Consider the following 5,000-nt stretch of genomic DNA (forward strand, 5'->3'; position numbering starts at 1 on the left):
CCATATACAGATTTAGCAATTGACAATGCAAGGTAGTCTCTCTCTCTCTCTCTCTCTCTCTCTCTCGTGTCAAAATGAAAACAGCTTCCAGCCCCTTTCATGAAGGACTACTTGTGCATATTGCAAGATTTCAGTTTCTAAGTGAATGAGCAAAAGAGCATACAGCACCTGGTATTCCCAGGCGGTCTCCCATCCAAGTACTAACCAGGCCCGACCCTGCTTAGCTTCCGAGATCAGACGAGATCGGGCGTTGCCAGGCTGGTATGGCCGTACAAAATAAGTTGACAACCATAGGCTACTTATCCATATACAGATTTAGCAATTGACAATGCAAGGTGGTCTCTCTCTCTCTCTCTCGTGTCAAAATGAAAACAGCTTCCAGCCCCTTTCATGAAGGACTACTTGTGCATATTGCAAGATTTCAGTTTCTAAGTGAATGAGCAAAAGAGCATACAGCACCTGGTATTCCCAGGCGGTCTCCCATCCAAGTACTAACCAGGCCCGACCCTGCTTAGCTTCCGAGATCAGACGAGATCGGGCGTTGCCAGGCTGGTATGGCCGTACGAAATAAGTTGACAACCATAGGCTACTTATCCATATACAGATTTAGCAATTGACAATGCAAGGTAGTCTCTCTCTCTCTCTCTCTCTCTCTCTCTCTCGTGTCAAAATGAAAACAGCTTCCAGCCCCTTTCATGAAGGACTACTTGTGCATATTGCAAGATGTCAGTTTCTAAGTGAATGAGCAAAAGAGCATACAGCACCTGGTATTCCCAGGCGGTCTCCCATCCAAGTACTAACCAGGCCCGACCCTGCTTAGCTTCCGAGATCAGACGAGATCGGGCGTTGCCAGGCTGGTATGGCCGTACGAAATAAGTTGACAACCATAGGCTACTTATCCATATACAGATTTAGCAATTGACAATGCAAGGTGGTCTCTCTCTCTCTCTCTCGTGTCAAAATGAAAACAGCTTCCAGCCCCTTTCATGAAGGACTACTTGTGCATATTGCAAGATTTCAGTTTCTAAGTGAATGAGCAAAAGAGCATACAGCACCTGGTATTCCCAGGCGGTCTCCCATCCAAGTACTAACCAGGCCCGACCCTGCTTAGCTTCCGAGATCAGACGAGATCGGGCGTTGCCAGGCTGGTATGGCCGTACAAAATACGTTGACAACCATAGGCTACTTATCCATATACAGATTTAGCAATTGACAATGCAAGGTAGTCTCTCTCTCTCTCTCTCTCTCGTGTCAAAATGAAAACAGCTTCCAGCCCCTTTCATGAAGGACTACTTGTGCATATTGCAAGATGTCAGTTTCTAAGTGAATGAGCAAAAGAGCATACAGCACCTGGTATTCCCAGGCGGTCTCCCATCCAAGTACTAACCAGGCCCGACCCTGCTTAGCTTCCGAGATCAGACGAGATCGGGCGTTGCCAGGCTGGTATGGCCGTACGAAATAAGTTGACAACCATAGGCTACTTATCCATATACAGATTTAGCAATTGACAATGCAAGGTAGTCTCTCTCTCTCTCTCTCTCTCGTGTCAAAATGAAAACAGCTTCCAGCCCCTTTCATGAAGGACTACTTGTGCATATTGCAAGATGTCAGTTTCTAAGTGAATGAGCAAAAGAGCATACAGCACCTGGTATTCCCAGGCGGTCTCCCATCCAAGTACTAACCAGGCCCGACCCTGCTTAGCTTCCGAGATCAGACGAGATCGGGCGTTGCCAGGCTGGTATGGCCGTACGAAATAAGTTGACAACCATAGGCTACTTATCCATATACAGATTTAGCAATTGACAATGCAAGGTGGTCTCTCTCTCTCTCGTGTCAAAATGAAAACAGCTTCCAGCCCCTTTCATGAAGGACTACTTGTGCATATTGCAAGATTTCAGTTTCTAAGTGAATGAGCAAAAGAGCATACAGCACCTGGTATTCCCAGGCGGTCTCCCATCCAAGTACTAACCAGGCCCGACCCTGCTTAGCTTCCGAGATCAGACGAGATCGGGCGTTGCCAGGCTGGTATGGCCGTACGAAATAAGTTGACAACCATAGGCTACTTATCCATATACAGATTTAGCAATTGACAATGCAAGGTAGTCTCTCTCTCTCTCTCTCTCTCTCTCTCTCGTGTCAAAATGAAAACAGCTTCCAGCCCCTTTCATGAAGGACTACTTGTGCATATTGCAAGATTTCAGTTTCTAAGTGAATGAGCAAAAGAGCATACAGCACCTGGTATTCCCAGGCGGTCTCCCATCCAAGTACTAACCAGGCCCGACCCTGCTTAGCTTCCGAGATCAGACGAGATCGGGCGTTGCCAGGCTGGTATGGCCGTACAAAATAAGTTGACAACCATAGGCTACTTATCCATATACAGATTTAGCAATTGACAATGCAAGGTGGTCTCTCTCTCTCTCTCTCGTGTCAAAATGAAAACAGCTTCCAGCCCCTTTCATGAAGGACTACTTGTGCATATTGCAAGATTTCAGTTTCTAAGTGAATGAGCAAAAGAGCATACAGCACCTGGTATTCCCAGGCGGTCTCCCATCCAAGTACTAACCAGGCCCGACCCTGCTTAGCTTCCGAGATCAGACGAGATCGGGCGTTGCCAGGCTGGTATGGCCGTACGAAATAAGTTGACAACCATAGGCTACTTATCCATATACAGATTTAGCAATTGACAATGCAAGGTAGTCTCTCTCTCTCTCTCTCTCTCTCTCTCTCGTGTCAAAATGAAAACAGCTTCCAGCCCCTTTCATGAAGGACTACTTGTGCATATTGCAAGATGTCAGTTTCTAAGTGAATGAGCAAAAGAGCATACAGCACCTGGTATTCCCAGGCGGTCTCCCATCCAAGTACTAACCAGGCCCGACCCTGCTTAGCTTCCGAGATCAGACGAGATCGGGCGTTGCCAGGCTGGTATGGCCGTACGAAATAAGTTGACAACCATAGGCTACTTATCCATATACAGATTTAGCAATTGACAATGCAAGGTAGTCTCTCTCTCTCTCTCTCTCTCTCTCTCTCGTGTCAAAATGAAAACAGCTTCCAGCCCCTTTCATGAAGGACTACTTGTGCATATTGCAAGATGTCAGTTTCTAAGTGAATGAGCAAAAGAGCATACAGCACCTGGTATTCCCAGGCGGTCTCCCATCCAAGTACTAACCAGGCCCGACCCTGCTTAGCTTCCGAGATCAGACGAGATCGGGCGTTGCCAGGCTGGTATGGCCGTACGAAATAAGTTGACAACCATAGGCTACTTATCCATATACAGATTTAGCAATTGACAATGCAAGGTGGTCTCTCTCTCTCTCTCTCGTGTCAAAATGAAAACAGCTTCCAGCCCCTTTCATGAAGGACTACTTGTGCATATTGCAAGATTTCAGTTTCTAAGTGAATGAGCAAAAGAGCATACAGCACCTGGTATTCCCAGGCGGTCTCCCATCCAAGTACTAACCAGGCCCGACCCTGCTTAGCTTCCGAGATCAGACGAGATCGGGCGTTGCCAGGCTGGTATGGCCGTACAAAATACGTTGACAACCATAGGCTACTTATCCATATACAGATTTAGCAATTGACAATGCAAGGTAGTCTCTCTCTCTCTCTCTCTCTCGTGTCAAAATGAAAACAGCTTCCAGCCCCTTTCATGAAGGACTACTTGTGCATATTGCAAGATTTCAGTTTCTAAGTGAATGAGCAAAAGAGCATACAGCACCTGGTATTCCCAGGCGGTCTCCCATCCAAGTACTAACCAGGCCCGACCCTGCTTAGCTTCCGAGATCAGACGAGATCGGGCGTTGCCAGGCTGGTATGGCCGTACGAAATAAGTTGACAACCATAGGCTACTTATCCATATACAGATTTAGCAATTGACAATGCAAGGTAGTCTCTCTCTCTCTCTCTCTCTCGTGTCAAAATGAAAACAGCTTCCAGCCCCTTTCATGAAGGACTACTTGTGCATATTGCAAGATGTCAGTTTCTAAGTGAATGAGCAAAAGAGCATACAGCACCTGGTATTCCCAGGCGGTCTCCCATCCAAGTACTAACCAGGCCCGACCCTGCTTAGCTTCCGAGATCAGACGAGATCGGGCGTTGCCAGGCTGGTATGGCCGTACGAAATAAGTTGACAACCATAGGCTACTTATCCATATACAGATTTAGCAATTGACAATGCAAGGTGGTCTCTCTCTCTCTCGTGTCAAAATGAAAACAGCTTCCAGCCCCTTTCATGAAGGACTACTTGTGCATATTGCAAGATTTCAGTTTCTAAGTGAATGAGCAAAAGAGCATACAGCACCTGGTATTCCCAGGCGGTCTCCCATCCAAGTACTAACCAGGCCCGACCCTGGCCCGACCCTGCTTAGCTTCCGAGATCAGACGAGATCGGGCGTTGCCAGGCTAGTATGGCCGTACGAAATAAGTTGACAACCATAGGCTACTTATCCATATACAGATTTAGCAATTGACAATGCAAGGTAGTCTCTCTCTCTCTCTCTCTCTCTCTCTCTCTCGTGTCAAAATGAAAACAGCTTCCAGCCCCTTTCATGAAGGACTACTTGTGCATATTGCAAGATGTCAGTTTCTAAGTGAATGAGCAAAAGAGCATACAGCACCTGGTATTCCCAGGCGGTCTCCCATCCAATTACTAACCAGGCCCGACCCTGCTTAGCTTCCGAGATCAGACGAGATCGGGCGTTGCCAGGCTGGTATGGCCGTACGAAATAAGTTGACAACCATAGGCTACTTATCCATATACAGATTTAGCAATTGACAATGCAAGGTAGTCTCTCTCTCTCTCTCTCTCTCTCTCTCTCTCTCGTGTCAAAATGAAAACAGCTTCCAGCCCCTTTCATGAAGGACTACTTGTGCATATTGCAAGATTTCAGTTTCTAAGTGAATGAGCAAAAGAGCATACAGCACCTGGTATTCCCAGGCGGTCTCCCATCCAAGTACTAACCAGGCCCGACCCTGCTTAGCTTCCGAGATCAGACGAGATC

At 47.0% G+C, this 5,000-nt stretch overlaps 16 non-coding genes and 1 pseudogene across 16 annotated transcripts in view; all 17 read right to left on the reverse strand.

Moving 5' to 3' along the window:
- Window positions 1–156: 156 nt before the first annotated feature.
- LOC146262357 (5S ribosomal RNA) lies at window positions 157–275 on the reverse strand. The gene has a single exon (XR_014728126.1). It is a non-coding gene; the product is annotated as a 5S ribosomal RNA (ribosomal RNA).
- Window positions 276–447: 172 nt separating this feature from the next.
- Window positions 448–566, reverse strand: LOC146262358 (5S ribosomal RNA). The gene has a single exon (XR_014724854.1). It is a non-coding gene; the product is annotated as a 5S ribosomal RNA (ribosomal RNA).
- Window positions 567–752: 186 nt separating this feature from the next.
- Window positions 753–871, reverse strand: LOC146262359 (5S ribosomal RNA). Its single transcript, XR_014724855.1, has one exon. It is a non-coding gene; the product is annotated as a 5S ribosomal RNA (ribosomal RNA).
- A 172-nt stretch (window positions 872–1,043) lies between these two features.
- On the reverse strand, window positions 1,044–1,162 carry LOC146262360 (5S ribosomal RNA). The gene has a single exon (XR_014728127.1). It is a non-coding gene; the product is annotated as a 5S ribosomal RNA (ribosomal RNA).
- Window positions 1,163–1,338: 176 nt separating this feature from the next.
- LOC146262361 (5S ribosomal RNA) lies at window positions 1,339–1,457 on the reverse strand. The gene has a single exon (XR_014724856.1). It is a non-coding gene; the product is annotated as a 5S ribosomal RNA (ribosomal RNA).
- Window positions 1,458–1,633: 176 nt separating this feature from the next.
- On the reverse strand, window positions 1,634–1,752 carry LOC146262362 (5S ribosomal RNA). Its single transcript, XR_014724857.1, has one exon. It is a non-coding gene; the product is annotated as a 5S ribosomal RNA (ribosomal RNA).
- Window positions 1,753–1,920: 168 nt separating this feature from the next.
- LOC146262363 (5S ribosomal RNA) lies at window positions 1,921–2,039 on the reverse strand. Its single transcript, XR_014724858.1, has one exon. It is a non-coding gene; the product is annotated as a 5S ribosomal RNA (ribosomal RNA).
- Window positions 2,040–2,223: 184 nt separating this feature from the next.
- LOC146262364 (5S ribosomal RNA) lies at window positions 2,224–2,342 on the reverse strand. The gene has a single exon (XR_014728129.1). It is a non-coding gene; the product is annotated as a 5S ribosomal RNA (ribosomal RNA).
- Window positions 2,343–2,514: 172 nt separating this feature from the next.
- On the reverse strand, window positions 2,515–2,633 carry LOC146262365 (5S ribosomal RNA). The gene has a single exon (XR_014724859.1). It is a non-coding gene; the product is annotated as a 5S ribosomal RNA (ribosomal RNA).
- A 184-nt stretch (window positions 2,634–2,817) lies between these two features.
- On the reverse strand, window positions 2,818–2,936 carry LOC146262366 (5S ribosomal RNA). Its single transcript, XR_014724860.1, has one exon. It is a non-coding gene; the product is annotated as a 5S ribosomal RNA (ribosomal RNA).
- A 184-nt stretch (window positions 2,937–3,120) lies between these two features.
- Window positions 3,121–3,239, reverse strand: LOC146262367 (5S ribosomal RNA). Its single transcript, XR_014724861.1, has one exon. It is a non-coding gene; the product is annotated as a 5S ribosomal RNA (ribosomal RNA).
- Window positions 3,240–3,411: 172 nt separating this feature from the next.
- LOC146262368 (5S ribosomal RNA) lies at window positions 3,412–3,530 on the reverse strand. Its single transcript, XR_014728130.1, has one exon. It is a non-coding gene; the product is annotated as a 5S ribosomal RNA (ribosomal RNA).
- A 176-nt stretch (window positions 3,531–3,706) lies between these two features.
- LOC146262369 (5S ribosomal RNA) lies at window positions 3,707–3,825 on the reverse strand. Its single transcript, XR_014724862.1, has one exon. It is a non-coding gene; the product is annotated as a 5S ribosomal RNA (ribosomal RNA).
- Window positions 3,826–4,001: 176 nt separating this feature from the next.
- On the reverse strand, window positions 4,002–4,120 carry LOC146262370 (5S ribosomal RNA). The gene has a single exon (XR_014724864.1). It is a non-coding gene; the product is annotated as a 5S ribosomal RNA (ribosomal RNA).
- A 168-nt stretch (window positions 4,121–4,288) lies between these two features.
- LOC146262371 (5S ribosomal RNA) lies at window positions 4,289–4,418 on the reverse strand (annotated as a pseudogene).
- Window positions 4,419–4,604: 186 nt separating this feature from the next.
- On the reverse strand, window positions 4,605–4,723 carry LOC146262372 (5S ribosomal RNA). The gene has a single exon (XR_014729224.1). It is a non-coding gene; the product is annotated as a 5S ribosomal RNA (ribosomal RNA).
- Window positions 4,724–4,911: 188 nt separating this feature from the next.
- Window positions 4,912–5,000, reverse strand: part of LOC146262373 (5S ribosomal RNA) — a 119-nt gene continuing 30 nt past the window's right edge. The window contains exon 1 of the ribosomal RNA XR_014728131.1: window positions 4,912–5,000. This exon is cut by the window's right edge and continues 30 nt beyond it. This is a non-coding gene — a ribosomal RNA (5S ribosomal RNA).

Source organism: Hypomesus nipponensis, chromosome 12 (assembly GCF_054491055.1).
Source record: "Hypomesus nipponensis isolate SF chromosome 12, ASM5449105v1, whole genome shotgun sequence".
NCBI lineage: Eukaryota > Metazoa > Chordata > Actinopteri > Osmeriformes > Osmeridae > Hypomesus > Hypomesus nipponensis.